This window comes from Benincasa hispida, chromosome 7, assembly GCF_009727055.1.
Source record: "Benincasa hispida cultivar B227 chromosome 7, ASM972705v1, whole genome shotgun sequence".
NCBI classification, from domain to species: Eukaryota; Viridiplantae; Streptophyta; class Magnoliopsida; order Cucurbitales; family Cucurbitaceae; genus Benincasa; species Benincasa hispida.
Window position 1 is genome coordinate 13,754,411 of NC_052355.1, and position 22,757 is coordinate 13,777,167.

A 22,757-nucleotide genomic window follows, 5' to 3' on the forward strand; every position below is an offset into this window, starting at 1 on the left:
CAAAGGTCCTCTGTAAACAGAGTTCCTTCAATTGGTATCAGAGCCAAGTTGTATTCTGATTTCCAAATTCCATTTGCTGTATTGAATTTCGTTTACAATTTGGTGGGTTTTATGTTTCTGCAATTCATTTAAGGGTTAAATGTTTGCGGATGTTGTTGATGGATAATTTAGAGATAGTTGTCTCTTTTACGCTTTCGTTTACTTTTACAAAAGTTAATTGTAAAGGCCCCTGCGTTTTTAGGCGTAATTGATTGCAATCGAGTCTGTATTCATATGTGTTTTTGAGTCGTTTGTGAAGAAGCTTCAAACGCAAAAAGAGTTGCAGTTTGCTAAGATGGAGAACACAAAACGATGGTCGCATCATGTAGCTCAACCTAGATGATCATTTAGATTTGGCCATGCGTTCATGTAGAATTGTTCTACTCGATCGTGTATCATTTGCCAAACGATCGCATAGCTAATGTTATGCGATCATTAACTAAATGATCGAGTGTAAACGATCACATAGTATTTGATACTCGAAGCAAGGCATGTGCGCTAAACAATTGTGTAGGCTACCATGCTCATCGCATAGTCAGTAGCTACATGATAGCATGGTATATGATACTCGACGCTTACTACTCGATCGTGTAGACTATCATGCTCATTGCATAGTCGTTAGCTGCACGATCGCATGGCATGCGTTACTCGAAGCACGTTGCACGATCGCGTGGAGTTTCATGCTCATCACATAGTCCTAAGCCACATGATCATTACTACACAATCGTTTATACTCGACGTACGTTACTCGACGATCAGAAGAACTTGCTACACGATCATGTGAAAATGCTTCAGGGTGGGCGGTTCAAGACCCGGTTCACCTGTTCGAATCGGTTGACTCCAATTTTTGTAATAGTTTAGCATTTCTTTTCCGGTTTTGAGACAAATTATCCCGATCCATCAACTTTTATTAAATGTGCATATTATGAATGTTTATATTATATGCCATAATGTATATCATATAGTTTTTAAATCCACCATAGGTTATGCATTTTATTCATGTATCATCTTTATATTATAAGTGTTATAATATATTAGTTTGCATGATTAAATTACTTAAAACATGCTCATACATCATATAATATAAGAGTTATAACATATGCATGTATTAAAGTATATCCATGCATCATCTATATTATAAATGTTATAATATAAGGTTGTATGTTAGCCTGGAATGTATGCTTAGTTCATTACTTTATTTTATCAAAGTTATATATATTAGTAATGAATGAACATTGCATGAAGCATGACACTTACGTTTGTTTATATATGCTATAAATACCTTGTGAATGTCTAGCTAGCAATGTGGATGGTTTTAATTGTTTCATTCTTATAAAAGTTATAACTAATGAAATTAGAATGAAAATCAATAATAAAGAGTTGCATGCACGACTTAGGCTTTAATCATGTTTTAAAAGTGTTTTAATATTTGATTGAGATAGACCTAAGATCAAATTTCTAATAAGATTAGAAACGTAAATTTAATCTTTTAATTTGGTTTAATAGGATTAAATTGAGTAATAAAAGATTAAATATGTAACAAATGTATCTATAAAGAACCTTTTGGCTAAGGATGGTTCTAGCTAGGTTTGGGTACTTAAGTCGATGGAAATGTCGCACCCCTATCTGAGAACTTAACTGGAAAGGTGAATTAGATAGATTTGTTATTTGCATGAAAATTTGATGAAAGTCTGTTAAAATGTTTAATAAGACTTGAATCAAACTTGTTTAATCTTCGAAATCAAGTGTTGTTTTTGAGCAAATTAAACAAACCACTTCGTTAAAATAAGTAGCCGGGCTTTCTAGGTTAATGAACCCTAGGTAGAACATTCAGTGGGGGGTATATGATACTTCAATTTACCTCTACACATTTCTCCTTAAAAAGTTCAAATGATGAGATCTATCCTCCGCCTCGAGGCACCACTAGAGTATCCCCCTACAGGTGGTATTTGGGTAGGGCAATAACAAGGTGAATGGAGAGAATGTTCATAGTAAGTGGGAGCGGAACGTGTGACAACATATCCCTCGATCTCTCTTATTAAGTTGGATAAAGTGTTAGTGCATCACCTCGAGGCAGCCTGAGAGTGCCCCCCATAAAGGATGGTTATTTTGCACAACTTTTTATTTGATCTCCAGAAATGGATAGGGTTGATTTAGTCTCTTATTCTAATAGGCTTTTTCTTGAGGTTAGCTCATTAGGGCGGGACTCTAGGGCCTAAAATGAGGGGTTGCACTTACACAGAATTGTTAAAGATATTAACAAATTCTGGACCGAACAATGGTGATAGTTAGATTCAGTTACAAGGAGTTGTTTATGTCTAATGGCTGAGATTGTCTCATTCTAGTGAAAGGGCACTTGATCACCCTATGGTGACTTTTGTCCTGCCTCACAGAAGCATCATTGCAAAATAGATATCACTTAGGGTACAATAGAACTATTTTGCTAAAACTTGATTGGTTCTAAAAGTGGTATAATGCAAGTAAACTTATTAAGTTTGTTCATTTTTCACCAATTTTATTATGCTACCGCTATTTTATCTTTACTTGCCGCCGAAAAATTGATTTGCGAGAATGACGGTAGATGGAAAAACACGATCTCTTAAGGATTCTGACAAAGAACATCAAAGACATAAGGTTGTCATACCCTATAGTCAAACAGTCGAAAGCTAATGTATTTAATGATTTCTAATAGACCTGATCTCTCATATTCAACTAGCTTAGTTAGTAGATATATGTCTAATCCTAGTACGAGACACTGGGAGGCTACTAAATGGATCCTAAGGTACCTAGTTTGGTCTAAAACCTCGAAATTAGTCTACTAAAGGTCAGTTAAACCAAACCTAGAGCTTTATGGATATGTGGATGCTGACTATGCTGGTGATTTGGACAAAAGGAGGTCCTTAACAGATTACCTTTTCATTTTTGGTCCTAATCTAATTAGCTAGAAAGCATCATTACAGCCTATAGTAGCCCTATCTACAATAGAAGCTGAATATATGGCTTTAACTGAAACAATAAAAAAGGCTTTATGGCTCAAGGGACTACTGAAAGACTTTGAAATAGATCAAACAGTAGTGAAACTCTACTGTGACAACCAAAGTGCTATCCATTTGTCCCGAAATTCATAATTTCACATTAGAACAAAGCACATTAATATCAAATATCATTTCATTAGAGATAAAATTGTTATAGGGGAGATAGAAATTTTAAAGGTCCATACTTCTGAAAATGCAGCTGACATGTTAACAAAACCTATTTTAAAGCTTAAATTTTTCATATGTTTAGAATAGGATGGTTTTGAGCTTCCAGACACAGGGTAGACAAACTGGTCAGAATTAGGAAGATCAAAAGATTGCAAGGCATTGGAGTCAAGGTAGAGAATTTGAAGAAGCTTTGACTCAAATACCTCAGATTTTGTTTGTTTATAACTAACTTTGTATAACGGTCAGGGGTATATTCTATAAATACGACTGATTTTAAATTCAAATCATAGAGTTATCATCATTTTCTTAGTTTTCTGTAAACAACAAAAATCTGTACGTAATCTTCATCAGTAAAAAGAATTCAAATCTTCTCGTGGACATAGGCAATCTTGCCAAACCACGTAAACACTGTGTCTCCTTCTTCTTCCCTTATCTTTCTTGTTTAGTCGAGTGTTTCTTTACTTCAATTCATGCTCCATTCAATTATCTTTCAAATCGCATCGAGTAATCAGATTATTGAGTCAATCGTGCATTGATTCTTTGTTATCAAGTAGCTTCGAGTTCATCGTTTTCACCTTCGAGTTATATCGAGTATCATTCATGAACCATCGAGTACGATCGAGTATTAGTTTTGTTGTCATCAAGTTCCATCGAGGATTTAACAGAGACTTGTTAGACGAAGAAGGGAATTCTCAGTGAGGATCGAGTAGGAAGTGGTCGAGCATCGGGTTTCGAGTATCGAGGATTTGGCATAATATTTCTAAGCCATTTCTTCATCTCTCCAACGTTGATCTTAAATATTTGGGATGTGTGAAGAGTGGTCGGCCCAACAATTTGTGGTATCAGAGAATTTAAAGATCATCAAGGTCAACTTTCTTGGAGCTTCAAGATTCTCAAGAAATTAAGACTCGATACTCGATTGGATCAGAAATGGCTGTCGCAAGGTATGCGATTGAGTAGTTTGATGGGAAGGGAAATTTTAGCCTATGGAAGGAAAAAATCAAAGCCATTCTTGGACAACAAAGAGCACACAAGGCCCTTTTGGACCCATCAACACTGTCAACCACCATATCAGTACAAGAAAGAGAAGACATGGAGCTTACAACATATGGGACACTAGTTCTGAATCTCAGTGATAGTATTTTAAGGCAAGTAATTGATCAAGACACAACCTACAAGATGTGAGTCAAGCTGGAAGGTCTTTTTGCAACCATGGATTTCCCCAACAAGATGTATCTGAAGGATAAGTTCTTCACATTCAAAATGAATTCTGCCAAGCCTCTTTCAGATAATTTGGATGAAATCAAGAGGATAGTCTCAAACTTTAAGAGCCTTGTTGAGAAAATTGGCGACGAGAATGAGCCTTTTGTTATATTAAACTTTCTACCTGAAGCCTATAAGAAGGTGAAGAATGCTCTAAAATATGGAAGAGAATCGTTAACACTGATGCCATCATTTCAACATTAAGAACTTGTTGGGAATGTCTTTGAACTCACAGTTCGTGTTAAACATTCTATTTATCAATAATAATAAGTTTTTGATTTTGCATTCTATTATGAAAATCCAATAAACATATCCATGGCTATAGTCTGAATGCTGTAACTTTATATAGTGACATAAACAGGATCAAGTTAAAAGTATATAGCCTAATTGGTCTCATAAGTATATGGATGAAATTGGGTATCTCATCCTAGTAACACTATTGGATGCGACCCATTTGTAATTGTTACAAAGAGTTGTAAAGTGCTACAAACGATGTGATCCATGGATCGTTCATGTTGAGACATGTGAGTGAGGGCATCCTATGCAATGAGTTTGCATATAGACTCGACCATGAAAATAGTCACTTTTCTTTATAACGACTGTTTACTGTTAAAATTGACTATTACATTTATTAACTAATCTAGGTTAACTCGATCTTAATCTTGAGCTACCTATGAACTCCTGTTTGTGTTGGATTATCCTTTTATCTGCAAACAGTGAGAGTAGTCTAATAGCATTGTTCAATAAGCCTCCCATTTTGGGGATAAGACCAGATGAATAGCTGGGGACATAATCCTGCAAGATGGAATTCACTCCTATCGATTTAGGGTTAGTAGATAGATTGTTCTCTTAAGTACCGATTCTAGGTCTTGAACAATCGAGGCCCCGCATTCTCATGATAGAGAAAGGATTTGATTCATAGGGATTATGAATCAAAATTGTTCATTAGAGGGTTTGTGGGAACTTAAGGAACAAGATGTATTCACAGGGGTAAAATGGTTATCTTGACCCAGCTGTGATTACGAACAACCTGTGAAGGATCGACTTACTTATTATGGTGACATAAAGTAGACATAATATATTTACAGTGAGGGGAGTTCGATTATAGGCTATAGTGGAGGGACCCATTATTTAATGAATGAGGGTTAATTCGGTCTAATGAGTTTAGCCGATTAATCTCGAATCGTTGGAGCACATGATCTGTAGGTCCGCGAGGTCCCCCTACTAGCTCGTAAATGGATAAGCTTTAGAGTAGCTTGATAAGTTAATTTGAAATGTTCAAATTAGAATGAAACCAAATAGGAGAATTTATATTTAAATATGATTTAAATATATGAAGATGGACTTGTGTAAAAATTAATTTAATATTTGATATTAAATTAATTAGAATTATTTAAATAATTATTTATTAGTTTTATTAGTTTATTAAATTGTGAAATTAATTTTATAAAATTGATAATGTTTTTCAGTTTTAAAATCAAATTTTATTTAATGAAATCCTTTGATTTTTGGAACAATTGAAAAACTACAAAAATGCACAAAATGGAAAAATAAGTTTTCCCATTATCCATCTTCTACTTGCTCACACAAACATCACTCACCTTGGCTTCAATTACTCCAAGAATGAGCTGCAACTCATTTAGTATTCTTCTTTGCATGTTCACATGCAATAAATAAAGAAGATTGGGGTGAATTTTAGGCACCCATTCAAAGAGATTTCACAGAAAATTTCGGGTTGAAGAAAAGTTCTTCAAACAATGTGGTGCAGTGAGCTTCTCCCTTGTTATCCATCAGTTCAAGCTTTTCTTGAGTCTCACAACTCATTCTAATGCTCCAAGAGAATAGTGGGGAAGATCTTAAGGTGGTTCACGGTGGTTTTTGGAGAAGACAAATGTCGTTGATCAAGATCTTGAAGAGTTCTACAAAGGTCTGACTACAAACCCTCTTGTATTAGATGAGCATGCTTTAGTTTCTACCAAAATTAAGGAATTTGAATGCTTATTGATCCTTGTTGCTTCCGCTGCATGTGGATACACTCTTACAATTGGTATCAGAACATCATATAAGCATTCAATTCAGTTTAATGTTGGTGTGGTGGGTGTTTTTCATGAGATATATGAAACTGATGCACTGATATGGTTTTTTGAGTTTTGGCATGTTATTTCTCTTTAATTTCTTAGTTAAATTTGTAATTGATTCCTGATTCATGAGTTTATATGTGTTATCAAAAGTCTGTAATTTATTTGGAGTCATTAGAGTTGAAATTAAGATGTAATTGAAGAAACAAATTTAGAAGGTTGAGCTGCTATTTCCAATTTTTCAGCTTCTGCTCAAAATCGTTGTTGAGGTTGAAATGCTAAACAATCGTCTAGCTCCATGTGTTACACGATGTGAAGAAAAGATAGATGATCGTGTAGCTATGGGCGCTGGTCATTGTGATGTTGGACGCTAGATGATCATGTACTTGTGGGAGCTCAACGATGCGTTGAAATACTATACGATAGCATTACGTGATCGTGTAGCTTTGTGTGGGGACTAAACTATGCATTGGAAGTGCTATACGATGGCACTACACAATCGTGTAGCTACGGCGTGAGCTAAAGGATGCGTTGAAGTTCTATGCAATGGAACTAAGCGTGTAGCTGCGGCGCTGAACGATGCATTAAAGTTCTATGCGATGGAACTAAGCGATCGCGTAGCTGTGGCGGATGCTAAACGATGACAAGAAGCGCTATGTGATGGTGTTAAGCAATCGTGTAGCTCTATCCAAGCACTAAAGAATGGCACTATGTGATAGATAGAAGACACTAAGTGATCGTGTACCTCTGCCCAACATAAGGCGATGGTGTTAGACAATAGCCTTCAGTGTTACACGATCAGCCTTAGCGAGATTTTGAGCTTGGACCGAGAGTAGCTGGTTCGACTAGTTTTCTCAAGGTCCAATCCGATTCAGCCTCAAAGGATTTTTGGTTGGTTCGGTTCATAATTTGGTGGAACCGGTTCAAACTTATCTAATTCGGTTTAAGATGCTTGGGTTCGGTTTAGAGAGGTTCGAGTGGTTCAAAGACAATTTTTAAGCTATTTGTAATAGTTAGCCATCTTTTTGCTTATTTATGCCAATACTAAAACCATATCAGTTAGTATTTAATTATTTATGCATGTGATATAGTAATAATTAAATAATTCATGTATATGCATTTAATGTGTAATGTAAATTTTAAACCCCACCATAAGAAGCATGTTACATGCATTGAAAGTATGTTATAAATGTTATAATATATCGTATGCATGTTAGGGTTATATTTAATGTAATGGTTATATTAGATATTGAATGCCTTTATTGAATGTTTTGGATGTTTAGCATGGGGATTACGATAGAAAGATTGAGCGTTGTTAACTGATTTTATGAGCTTGCGTGCGCAATGTGAGGTAATAAAACGGTTTATCACATAGACATTGTAGGTTAAATCCAATTATAAGTGTTATACTTGGATAAACCACTTAGACTTAGGTTGTTTAAATTTAGCCGTTACACCTAAGTAAATACCCAAACACATAGAACACTTCAGTGGGAGATTAACAATATATTCGATATATAGTTATTAACTCTCACGTTCTCAAGAGTTCACACTGTGAGATCCATGCTCGGCTTTATGTCAGTTTTACCTCTACTACTCTATTCGAAAAGTGTTTGCATGGGTCAAGGACAAGGTGAATGAGGGAGGTAGTTCATTGTAAGTGGGTTAAGGAATTTTGTCAACATTGTCCTACGATTTCCTCCATTAGTTCGAACTGTGAGATTCCTATTTTGCGCCTGCTTTTGTTTTTAGGCGGCAGTAGCTAGTCGTTAACCGCGGCGATCCCCTCGGAGGGTTGTAACATAGAATTCAGAACAACCTAGGATTCAGTAAAATGAATAGGGTCTTATTGTTCCGTCTTAGGTATTGACTTCTATTTTGGGGGCATATTCATACCGTTCTATAAGATCTGAAAATGGGGGGTCACACTTACAAAAATTACTAGTTGTTAGTAAAGATCTTGATCGAAAACGATAATCAAAAGAACTAATGGAATATGAGTTATTCTGAAGATAGTATTTGGTCAAGAATTGTCTTGCTTCTGTGAAGGAATTCTTGATCGCCCATTTGTAGCAATTGTTCTAAATCAATAAAGTATCGTTGAAAATAAATAAAGATTTATTGAGTACTTTATTATTTTTGCTAAAAATGGATTTAGATTCATTTTCTAATAGAATTTGTTTAAAATGTTTTAGCAATGTCGAATTCAATTATATAATTGCTTGCTTCCGATAAATTTAATGGTGAGGGATATTCAAACTGGAAATCGAACATCAATATGATATTAGTTGTGGATGATCTGAGGTTTGTGTTGATGGAAGAATGTCCTATGGTTCCTAGTTCAACAGCCAACTGAAATGTTTGGGACATCTATGATAGGTTGGTAAGGACTAATGAGAAAGCTCGTGCCTACATCTTAACGAGTATATCTGATGTACTTAATAAGAAGCATGAGGTCATGCCCACTGCCCGTGAGATAATGGCGTCGCTTCAGGAGATGTTTGGGCAACTGTCATCCTCTGTTCGACAGGAGGCTAGTAAGCATGTCTATGTTACGCGCATGAATGATTAAACCAACGTAAGGGAACATGTTCTCGATATGATGGTTCATTTTAATGTTGTAAAGGCTCATGGGGCAATGATAGATGAGACGAGTGAAGTAAGCATGATATTAGATCCTCCCTCGGAGAGTTATCTACCATTAAGAACAAATGCTGTTATGAACAAAATTACTTATAATTTGACCATGCTGTTGAATGAGTGACAAATTATCAATCAATGATGAAACTGAAGGAAAAAGAAATAAATGTTATTTCAAAACCTAAGAAGTTTTATAAAGGGTCTACATCTAGAGCGAAGTCTGGTCCTTCTTCTTCAAAGGAAAAAACCGTACAAATGAAGAATAAAGGAAAAGGGAAAAAGAAAAATATTACAAAGAAAAACAAAAACAAAACTCCCAAAGGAAAATGCTTCCATTGCGGAGAAGTTAGACATTGGAAACGTAACTGCCCAAAGTATTTGGCTGAGAAAAAAGCAGAAAAGGCAAAACAAGGTAAATATGATTTACTAGTTGTTGAAACATGTCTAGTGGAAAATACCCACCTTACCTGAATATTGGATTCAGGTGCCGCTAATCATGTTTGTACCTTTCTATAGGAAACTAATTCTTGGAGAAGACGTTCTGAACAAAAGATGACTTTCAAGGTGGGATCGGGTGAAGTCTTTTCAGCTGAAGTAGTGAGAGATGTCAAGTTGTTGTTTGGAGATTTGTTGATCTTACTTAAGAATGTATATTATGTACCTAAGATGAAAAGAAATTTGATCTCCATTTCCTGTCTACTAGAAAAATATGTACAGAGTATCTTTTGAATGTAATGAAGTGTTTGTTTTTTCAAGAGGTGTTCATATTTGTTATGCAAGACTTGAAAATAGCTTGTACATATTAAAACTAACTGAAGCAAGAGCCATTTTAAATATAGAGATGTTTAAAACGACTGAGACCCATAATAAGAAGCGAAAAATTTCTCCTAACACCTATCTTTGGCACCTCAAACTTGGTCACATTAATCTTAACAAGATTGAGAGATTGGTAAAAAATGGTCATATAAGTTAGTTAGAAGATAGTTCTTTACCTCCATGTGAATCATGTCTTAAGGGAAAAATGACTAAAAAATCTTTTTCTGACAAAGGTCCTCATGCCAAAGAGCCTCTTGAACTTATACATTCAGACTTATGTGATCTGATGAATGCTAAAGCTCAAGGGGACTATCAATACTTTGTCAGTTATGATTACTCTAGATATGGCTACATTTACTTAATTAGTCATAAGTCTAAAACTCTTGAAAAGTTCAAAGAATTTAAGGTTGAGACCAAAAATTTGTTAAGTAAAAGAATCAAAACACTTCGATACGATCATGGTTGTGAGTATATGGATTTATAATTCCAGAACTATCTAGTAGATTATGAATTCAATCCCAACTCACAGCACCTGGAACACCACAACAAAATGGTGTTGCAAAAAGGAGAAATCAAACTTTGTTGGACATGGTTCAATCTATGATGAGTTATACTCAGTTAGCTCAATTCTTTTGGGGGTATGCAGTACAGACTGCAGTATTTATTCTAAACGTTGTTTCATCAAAAAGTGTTTTGAAAACACCATATGAATTATGGAATGGATGCAAAACTAGTTTACGTCATTTCTATATATGGGGTTGTCCAGCACATGTGTTGGTACGGAATCCTAAGAAATTGGAAACACATTCGAAATTATCCCTTTTTCTAGGTCACTCTAAAGAAACAAGAGGAGGATCGTTTAATGATCTCCAAGAAGATAAAGTATTTGTATCGACAAATGCTACATTCTTAGAAAAGGATCATATAAAAAGTCATCTACCTCTCAGTAAACTAATATTGCAAGAATTGACTAAAGATGTTACAGAAACATCAACAAGAGTTGTTGATCAAGCTGGTCCATCAACAACTGTTGTTATCCCATCAAGTCCATCCCAGGAGTTGAGGATGGCTCGATGTAGTGGGAGGGTTATTCAACAACCTGAATGCTATATGGGTTTAATAGAAACTCAATGGTATAGAGGATCCATTAACCTTTAAGAAGGCAATGGAAGATGTCGACAGGGAACAATGGATAAAAGCTATGAACAATGAAATGGAGTCTATATACTTCATCTCTGTCTGGGAACTTGTAGATCAACAACATGGGGTTACACCTATAGGTTGCAAATGGATCTGCAAGAGAAAACGAGACCAAACTGGCAAGGTACAGACATATAAAGGCAGACTCGTGGCAAAATGATTTACCCAAAGAGAAGGAGTTAATTATGAAGAAACTTTTTCTCCTGTTTCCATGATAAAGTCAATAAGAATACTTCTCATTGCAATATATTATGACTATGAGATATGGAAAATAGATGTCAAGATAGCTTTTTTGAACTACTATCTTGATGAAAGTATTTTTATGTCTCAACCAGAAGGGTTCATCGAAAAAGGACAGGAATAGAAAGTCTGTAAGCTTAATCGATCCATTTATGGATTGAAAAAATCATCCAGATCCTGGAATATAAGGTTTGACACTGCGATCAAATCTTATGGCTTTGAACAGAATGTTGGCGAACCTTGTGTGTACAAGAGGATAGTCAACAAGACTGTAGCATTCTTAGTTCTTTAAGTTGATGATATCTTGCTCATTGGGAATGAGACAAGTTTCCTTGCTGACATAAAGAGATGGTTAGCAACACAGTTCCAAATGAAATATTTGGGTGATGCTCAATATGTTCTAGGAATACAGATCTCTTGGAACCGAAAGAATAGAACATTAGCACTATCTCAAGGATTTTGTATTGATAAGATGTTATCAAGATATAATATGCAAAATTACAAGAAAGGTATGTTACCTTTTAGACATGGAATTCATTTGTCGAAGGAACAGTGTCCTAAGACACCTCAAGATTATGAGGAAATGACAAGAATTCCATATGCATCTGCAGTTGGGAGTTTGATGTATGCCATGTTGTGTACCCGCTTTGACATATGCTTTGCAGTTGGAATCGTCAACAGGTTCCAATCCAATCCAAGACACAGTCGTTGAACTGCTATAAAAAACATCCTCAAGTATCTAAGGAGAATGGGGGACTATATACTTGTGTAGGGACCTAAGGATTTGATCCTTATAGGATACACTGATTCTGATTTCCAGACTGACGTAGATTCCAGGAAATCTACTTCAAAATCAGTTTTCACTCTTAACGGAGGAGCGATAATTTGGAGAAGCATTAAGTAAATGTGTATCACTGACTCTAAAATGGAAGCGGAATACGTGGTTGCATATGAAGCTACTAAATAAGCAGTATGGCTACGCAAATTCTTGGCTAATTTAGAAGTAGTTCCAGATATGCACCTGCCTATCACACTATTTTGTGACAACAATGGTGTTATTGCCAACTCGAAAGAACATAGGAGTCACAAACGTGGAAAACATGTTGAAAGAAAGTACCATCTCATCAGAGAGATAGTACACCGAGGAGATGTGATTGTCACAAAGATTGCCTCTGAAGACAACCTTGCTGATCCATTTACAAAGGCCCACTCGGCTAAAGTGTTCGAGGACCACCTAGTTGGACTAGGACTTTGAGTAGTGTAAACTAAGGCAAGTGGGAGCATATATATGGTATTTGAGATGCCCTATTTTATTGTATTTTCCCTTTATGTTTTTCAACATTATATTGTATATATTTGTTCTCACTGGAGTTTTTAGTCCAAGTCGGAGATTGTTAAGAATGTCCTAGAACTCGCAGTTTGTGTTGAACATTCTATTTATGAATAATAATAAGTTTTTTATTTTGCATTCTATTATGAAAATCCAATAAACACATCCATGGATATAGTCTGAATACTGTAACTTTATATAGTGACATAAACAGGATCAAGTTAAAAGTATATAACCTAATTGGTCTCATAAGTATATGAATGAAATTGGTATCTCATCTAGTAACACTATTGGATGCGACCCACTTTATAGTTGTTAAAAAGAGTTGGAAAACGATGTGATCCATGGATCTTTCATGTTGAGACATGTGAGTGAGGGCATCCTATGCAATGAGTTTGCATATAGACTCGACCACGAAAATAGTCACTTTTCTTTATAACGACCTTGTACGTTAAAATTGACTCTTACATTTATTAACTAACCTAGGTTAACTCGATCTTAATCCCGAGCTACCTTTGAACTTTTGTTTTTTTTGGATTATCCTTTTATCTGCAAACGGTGAGAGTAGTCCAATACCACTACTCAGTAAGCCTCCCATTTTGGGGATAAGACCGGATGAATATCTGGGGACATAGCCCTGCAAGATGGAATTCACTCCTACCGATTTAGGATTAGCAGATAGGTTGTTCTCTTAAGTACTGATTCTAGGTCTTGAACAATCGGGGCCCTACCTTCTCATGATAGATAAAGGATTTGATTCATAGGGATTATGAATCAAAACTGTTCAATAGAGGGTCAGTGGGAACTTAAGGAACAAAATGTATTCACAGGGGTACAACGATTATCCTGACCCAACTTTGATTACGAACAACCTGTGAAGGATCGACTTACTTATTATGGTTATATAAAGTAGACACAATATATCTACAGTGTGGGGAGTTCAACTATGGGCTGTAGTGTAGGGACCCATTAGTTAACGAATGAGTGTTAATTCGGTCTAATGAGTTTAGCTGAGTAATCTCGGATCGTTGGAGCACATGATCTGTAGGTTCGTGCTGCGTTATTTTATGAGGTGGAATTATGGATAAAATGCGATGATGAAAATGCGTTGAGCAATCAAGCTTTCTCAGCGGAATCCAAGTATGAACTCCACTGGGTTTCTTGGTAAGTCCAGGGTCGAACTCAGGGACTTTGGAAAACATTTGGGTGATAATTTTTCAAGAAAACTTTGCGGTAACCAGTAACTCAAATAGTTGTTCGGTGTTGTTGGTTGCAATAATGAAATAAATAAATGCTGCGGATTTGAGAAAAGTTTGGGTATGTGATAGATGCACTGAGTATGCAGAGGAATGGGTGTAGAGGGTCTTTAACTAGCGTTACCTGGGAATGCATCAGACTATGCGATCATGCCACACCCATGCACAGCAAGTCATTTTCCAATGCAAATGCGGTGCTCCTAAGTCTAGGACGCATGTGTTGAAGGCAAAAGTGTCCATAGAGCTTATCCCTAAGTCTCTACTCTTTTCTTATGCGATGATACAAGATGCACACAAAGACAAGGTGACCGCACACAATCATATCCTATCTCTAGGATGCATACGATGCGTTAATAGCAAACAGTGCTTATTCCTAACTCCTATCTCTTGATTGTAAGTTCTAATCTGACTCTCCTAAGCCTAGATTCTAATATGAATTTTTCAAGCCTAGATCCTGTCCTTAGACTACCCTCCCAAGTATCTCTAATGGACAAATGAAGCATACATAATACAAGATAAACGCATAGAATGAAGATCCCCAGTTATGCTAGCTAAGTGCCTCTAAACCCATTCAACTGATTTAGCTACTAATGTGTAAATAACAGAGAGTGAATAGATATAGAGAAGTAAATTCCATTTCTATAAATGAGTTGAATCCAAAATAACAATGGAAGATAAAGGTAGACAGCCTGGTAGCAATCCCTTGCTGCCCAAGGCTTTTACATTGGTAACTCTATTTGGTTCGAAAGATATTCCTGCTTCCAAAGGAGCTGGCTCTTTCTCTGATCTTGATGCTTCTGGCACTCTTTCAAGCTCACCGAAACGATTTATCGGCACAATCTTCTTCTCTCACTTCCGCCTTAAAATAAAAGAAAATCTAAGAACAAGGCTAAACTATCTAAGGAAAAACTCTCTAACTCTCTGAACTCGTGAACCCCTTTTCTGAAGGATGCCTTCGGTATTTATAGAGCTTCGAGGTGAAGGGTGGCTTCTCTCTTATGATTGCACAGATGGGATGGCTTTAATTCTCTGACTGATGCGCCGAATATTTGTCACCGAAAAGCTGAGTGTACTTTGTTATCATTAGTGGCTTGTCAACTTAATTCGGATTCGACCGTCATCAGCTTTCTGTCCCATCGTGATTAATCATGCGTTTCACCCAGATGCGCCTACCAAGTTACGCCGGCTCTATACGGCAATCCTTCTTAAGCAGATGTTTGCGAACACAAATCACCGCAAAGCCTTGCGGTAATGCTGCGCTCGACCGTTGATTTCTTGTGATTGTGCTTTTTGCCTTGCGTCGACGTATATTTTGCATAAAAACATAAAAGTTAACTGTTTCTATGCGATTGACGCATGTGACCATAATGTTATGAACTTAATGCATTTTGGATGCAATCTAACATATTTTATCAACGCAAGCCAGCATTGTTTAAGAACTTATCACTGTAATAACGTGTATTTCTACCCCTTATCACACCCCCAAATTTTAACAATGCTTGTCCTCAAGCATAAACTAAAGATTTCCTTTGGCAAGTCGACCGCAAATCTCTTTTCCTAGATTTCTCAAGGATACTTCATTCAAATCCTATACGCCAACGTTTCCTTAATTCTTATTCAAGTCTCCTCTTAAAATATTTCTAAGACCTAAGGACTGCAAGTTTAGCCTTCAAAAGGACTTTACTAAATTCCAGGACATCGCATGATTTATTTAAAAAAAAAAAAACATTTTCACTAGGGTGTTAAATGATTTTTATCCTTGCATATTTTTGACATGGCTATTTTTTTTTTTCTGACCTTGCGCTGATCCAAGTGCCTCATTTTCGTTTTGGCTTGCCCCCACGTGTGTCATGCAGACATCCAACTACGAGCAAGGCGCTCTCTCTTAGATTAAACTCATACCTACTTGGCTGCGGAGTTGCGGTCATTTATTTATGCGTTGATTCTGGTGACTTACTTTCGTTTTGGCTTGCCCCCACGTGTGTCATGCGGACATCCAACTACGAGTAAGTGCCCTTCACAACTTAACCCTTATCAACATGGGTTTCCCCATTGCATTGACAGTGGAGTTGTTATTCTCAAATAATTTTAATTTTTTAATATTTATTATTTTTTTATAGAGCTAAAAATAGAAAGGTCGAAAAATAAATACCTCACCCCCAAATTTAAAATTCGGCGATGTCTCCATTGCCAAAAGATTGAAAGAAGTCATGCGATGTTCTTAGGAAAGTTTGGTAAATGATCAGTTGAAAGAAAACTAGTGACCACTAACTTCCGGAAATATTTCATGAGGTGACTTGTCCTAAAATTAAGTTGACTCTAGTATATACGAAAAAAATAGAAGTATGTGTTTCATCATTGAAATCATAATTGGCAAAGAGAAAGCATGCGGCGACTTACTAAATTTATCAATGTCAAATGATTGCAGTAATCAAAGAAGATGCGGTGATAAGAATTTCAAAATTAAAATGCGATGCGATAGTGAAAAATTTGGAATAAAGTTAAGGAAGAATACAACCCCCAAATTTGCATTGTCGCCCGCATTGTTTGTTAACGCATCCTGCTTTGCGGCGATCTTCTTCTTTTGGATTGTGGTGACAGAATAAGATAAGTTGCTTCTCCGCATAATGCTTCCACAATCGTTCGCCTATATCATTTGCAAGAAAAACATCAAGAGGGTCAAATGATTTTAAACAAAACAAAATCTTTTACCACAATCGTTCAGCACAATTGCGCCATTTTTTTTAAGAGAAAGAAGTAATAAATAAAGTGCAAATAAATAAATGATAATTGAAGTGTCGTAGAAATGAGAGTTCATGAACCAAACAAAGGATACTCCAGAAGACTTGTGCCCCAAATGATGTTACATGCCGGTGCAGGGGCCACTCCATTTTCTTCTATTCTGGGTTTCCCAGGTCTACAGAGGTTTTTTCTTGAGGAAAATCACCTCCGCAATATGCCTTAACTCACTGCTCATTAACCTTAAATGTACGGCTCCCGTCCTTAGTAATCAGCTCCACCGCACCATGCTGGAATATTTCTTTAATGATGAAGGGTCAAGACCATCACGATTTTAACTTTCTAGGAATGAGTCATAGCCGTGAATTGAAGAGCAAGACCTCTTGTCCCACATGGAGATTTTTACCGCATATGTGTTTGTCGTGCCAGCACTTTGTGCACTCCTTGTAGATCTTTGCATTCTCATATGTGTTAATCCTCCATTCCTCCAGCTCGACCAATTGAAGTTTTCTCGCTTCTCCTGCTTTTTCCAAGTGAAAGTTTAGCTTCTTCACCGCCCACAGTGATTTGTATTCCAGCTCCAGAGGCAAATGACATGCCTTACCAAATACCAACGCATATGAGGACATACCTATGGGTGTCTTAAATGTAGTCTGGTATGCGCACAACACATCGTCGAGTTTTGTTACCCAATCCTTTCGTGAAGGCCTTACCACCTTTTCAAGTATCAGCTTGATCTCCCGATTGGACACTTCGATCTGACCATTCGTCTGCAGATAGTATGTGGTGGTCACTTTGTGGAGAATGTTCTATTTGCGCAGCAGTTCCTTGACAATATGATTGAAAAAGTGGGACCCTTAATCACTTATTATAGCACATGTGGTGCCAAAATGAGTGAAAATATTTTTCTTCAGGAATTCAAAGACTACCGCCGTATCGCTTGCGGCGCATGCCACTGACTATACCCACTTGGATACATAGTCGATGGCTAACAAAATATAATTTTTACCATTTGATGGAGGGAATGGTCCCATGAAGTTGATACCCCATACGTCGAACAACTCAAGCTCCAAGATGATGTTCATAGGCATTGCATGTTTCCATGAAATGTTACCTGTGCATTGGCACCGATCACACTTTATCACGTAGTCAGCTGCATCCTTAAACAATGTTGGCCAAAAGAATCCACTCTGTAAAACGTTAGCTGTGATGCGCTTCCTCTAAAGTGCCCACCATATGGTGAGTCATGACACTGCGATAATATGCGTTGTTGAGCAACATTTGGTACGCATAGTCGCAGAATCTGGTCTGCCCCCTTTTTATATAGATTTGGCTCGTCCCAAAAATATGATCTGCATTCATGCTTGAGCCTCCTCTTCTGGTGGTTAATATAATCCTCTAGAAATTTCTCGCAAACCAGATAGTTGATTGAGCGTACCATGGTAATTCTTCAATATAGAATAGCTGCTCATTTGGGAACGCGACACTCACCTCTGACTCATTGCTGTCAACCTCAGGATTTTCTAGTTTGGACAAGTGATCCGCAACTTGGTTTTCCATCCCCTTGCGATCAATTATTTATATGTCAAATTCCTGGAGGAGGAGAACCCATCTGATCAACCTCGGCTTCGCGTCTTTTTTTGTCATCAAATACTTTATCGCCGAATTATCAGTGTGGATGATTACCTTTGTTCCCAACAGATATGCTCTAAATTTTTCCAACACAAAAATTACCTAAAGTAGCTCATTTTTTGTGGTAGTGTAATTAGTCTGAGTAGGATTTAGCTTCTTACTCGCATATGCGATGGGATGTAAGATTATCTTTCTCTTTTGTGCCAGAGTTGCTTCCATCGCATACCACTTGCATCGCACATTAATTCAAAAGGAAGTGTCCAATCAAGTGCGATTAACACGGGCACGGTTGTCAATGCATTCTTCAAAATCCTGAATGCGTTGAGGCAATTGCTGTCAAAATTAAATTTTCTGTCAGCCTCCATCAACGCACTCAGCGGTCGTGCTATTTTCGAAAAGTCCTTGACAAAGCGTCTATAAAATCCGGCATGCCCCAAGAAACTTCTTATAACCTTCACACTTGTTGGAGCTGGAAATTTTTCAATTGCTTCTATTTTTGCTTTATCCACCTCTAACCCATCCCGAGAAACCTTGTGCCCCAGCATGATGCCCTTCTTCACCATAAAATGACATTTTTCCCAGTTAAGAATGAGATTCGTGTCTTTACATCTTTTATGAATCTTCTCCAAGTTGGCCAGACAAACTTCGTAGGTGTACCCATAGACAGAGAAGTCGTCCATGAAGATTTCAATAGAGTCCTCAAGATAGTCTGAAAAGATGGCCATCATGCACCTTTGGAACATGCTCGGCGCATTGTAGAGGCTGAACGACATGCGGTGAAAAGCAAAAGTCCCATATGAGCANGGAACATGCTCGGCGCATTGTAGAGGCTGAACGACATGCGGTGAAAAGCAAAAGTCCCATATGAGCAGGTGAATGTGGTCTTGTCCTGATCTTCTAGAGCAATCATAATTTGGTTATACCCGGTGTAGCCATCCAGAAAGTAGTAAAAGTCATTTTCGGCTAGACGATATAGCATTTGGTCGATGAACAGTAGAGGGAAATGATCTTTCTTCGTTGTCGCATTCAGCTTATGGTAGTTCATGTAAATACGCCACCTGGAGATGGTCCTTTGCGGTATCAACTCATTATTTTCATTGAGGACTACCGTCATGCTGCCTTTTTTCGGCACGCGCTGCACAGGGCTGACCCACGTGCTATTTGCTATTGGATAAATAATGCCCACATCTAACATTTGATGATCTCCTTTTTAACGACCTCTTTCATCACAGGGTTGAGTCTGCACTGATGTTCGATCGATGCCTTGTGGTCTTCTTCGAGATGAATGCAGTGCATACAGTATGCGGGGCTAATTCCTCATATATCTGCGAGCGTCTAGCCAATTGCTCGCACATGTTTCCTCAGAATGCTCATCAACGCATTCTTCTGGTCTTCATTAAGCTCAGAGGAAATAATGACTGGCAGCTTTTCATTCTGCCCCAAAAAATGCATACTTTAAGTTATTCGGCAGGGTCTTCAATTCCATTATTGGCGGTTCTACTAAGGATGGTTGTGTTGTTTTTCTTTCTTCTTTTTCTGTTGGCTCTTCTTCTTGGGTTGCGATCATCTCAACTTCCTTGTTTGTCTTTTTAATGATCGCATTACATTCAGCAATGGATGCGCTTGCATCCTCTTCTTCATTCTCTTTGTCAAGCTTTTCTTCTTCAATTAAATTATGGTCGTCGTCAGATTCGTGTAAGTCTTCTTCTTCAGGAAAATTCATGGCAGGGATGATGTTGGACTTGAGCTTCCATCCATTTATGCTCAAAGTGATCTCTCCTTTGTGCACATCAATCTGGGCACGACCTATTGACAAAAATGGTCGCCCCGAGATGATGGGTACATCTTTGTTGGCTTCGTAATCTAAGATGATAAAGTCGGCTGGTAGGATAAATTTGTCGATGGTGACCAGCACGTCCTTCACCTTCCCCTTTGGATGCACCAGAGATCTATCTGCAAGTTAGAGAGTCATGGTTGTGGGCACAAGTTGCCCCACATTTAGTTGCTTAAAGATCGACAGAAGCATCAAGTTGATGCTGGCTCCAAGGTCACACAATGCTTGCCCAATGCACAGTTCTCTAATGGACCAAGGTATAGTAAAGCTCCTAGGGTATCACTCATACTTCGGTGGAATTATTGATTTCGAACTCTGCATTAAAGCCACCATGGAAAACTTACCCAGTGCCGCTTCTTCTTGGTTACCATATCCTTCAGAAACTTCCGTATGCAGGTGTCTACTCAATCGCTTCATGAATGGAATATTAAATATTAATTGTTTTCAACATAGACATGAAGCGTTGGTATATTACCTCGCATTCTTTTCTTTCTGAGTCTCGTATGGAAAAGGTGGTAACTGCACTCTCATGGTCCCCCTTTTCTGTTGGCTTAGAGATGGACGCAAACTTCTGGCTCTATCGCTTCTTTTTTTCCCTTTCTTCTTCTTGTCACTGCAATCTCAGGTTCCAACGTAATGGAAGCAGTACGGCTAGGATTCTTTCTATTCTCCTTCCATAGTTTTTTCACTACGCATGTCACAACTTGACATTGCTCTTTAACCTGATCCCCCGCGGGTTGCATGGTTTTGTTGAACTCAGCAAGGCCCCTTAACAGTCTGTTCTTTAGCTCGCTCGGCAATTTGGCCCATCTATAATTCCTAAGATTGGCGGATGGACGTCGCCTGACTTTGAAGCACAGGTTTTCATTTTTTCTCTATATACTACTTCAACGAGTTTCCAAGGAGGAAAATTGTGTGGGTTTGCAAGCCTAACTGGCTTGACTGCTTGTTTGAACTAATTATTTCGCGGCAAAGAATCCCAGGTGCCTTCTTTTTGGGCGCCACAGATTGGAAATTCTATTGCTGATTCTTCCATGCAATTTGGGGTGGTTTCTCCATCCGGGGTTGTAGGTATTAGAAAATGGATTATTTTTCACAAAGTAAATAGACTGTGGATTCTGTGGGCATTCTTCCATTGCGTGTCCGTCATCACAAGTCATACACCTTGTGGTGTTCTGATTAATTTCGTTTACTTGCCCATTTTGCGGTGTTGGACTATTGATCGTGATTCCTTGAATCAGGTTCATCATTGCGGTCATCTGACTTTGTAGTGAAGCAATGGCACCATTACTTGCGTTGTTATCCTTTATTCTCAGTCTCTGATCGCTCTCTCTCCAATCCTCGTGGTTTTTAGAGATGCAATCCAAGATGTTCTTAGCCTCGTCATACGTTTTGTGTAGTAGACCACCAGCGATTACCGCACTGGCAGCGCTCTGCGAAGCGGGATTTAAATCGTGATAAAAAATTTCCATCTGAAGTCAGTATGGCAATCATTGTGTGGACAGTCCCTGACCAACCTCTTAAACCTCGCCCAAGCATCGTTGACTAATTCGTTCATGTCTTGTTCAAAATTGATTATTAGTTTCCTTCGTCTAGCATTCTCAGTAGGTGGAAAATATTTCTTCATAAATTTCTCTACGACTTATTCCCATGAAGTGATCTCTCCCGACTCGAGGGAATACGCCCATTATCTTGCTTGATCATACAGAGAAAATGGAAATAAAGTTAGTTGAACTTCTTCGGCAGAGATGTTTGGGAACACAAAAGTGTTACAGATTTCTATAAAGCTACAGAGGTGGGCATGCGGGTCCTCGCCATATCGTCCTTTGAATTTTCCTACAGTCTGGATCCTCTGCAGCATCACCGGTTTCATTTTGAATCAGCTTCCATCAAGGGCAAGCTTCATGATTCCTAGAGAGAAATCGTAAAGGTTTGGCGATGCATAGTCCCTAATGGGCCTATTACGATAGTTTGCCAGTAGGATTGGATTCGCCATGGCATTGTTTTCGTTTGGTGCTCCGTTTTCAAGGCTGCTCCACCATATCTTCTTTATCTGGCTGTTATTATTGGCTCTTAATCTCCGTCTGAACGTCCTCTCAATCTTCGGGTCGTAATTCGCCAGAGATTGAGAGTCTGGAAAGAAATCAGAAAAATTACTGTTAGCACACTAATTTGCCGAAGTCCCCGTCAACGGCGCCAAAAACTTGATGCATTATTTTATGAGGTGGAATTATGGATGAAATGTGATAATTTTTCGCAAAAACTTTATGGTAACCAGTAACTCAAATAGTTGTTCAGTGTTGTTGGTTACGATAGTGAAATAAATAAATGCGACAGATTTAAGAAAAGTTTGAGTGTACGATAGATGCACTGAGTATGCAGAGGAAAGGGTTGAGAGGATCTTTAACTAGCGTTACCTGGGAATGCGTCAGACTATGCGATCATGTTACACCCATGCACAACAAGTCATTTTCCAATGCAAATGCG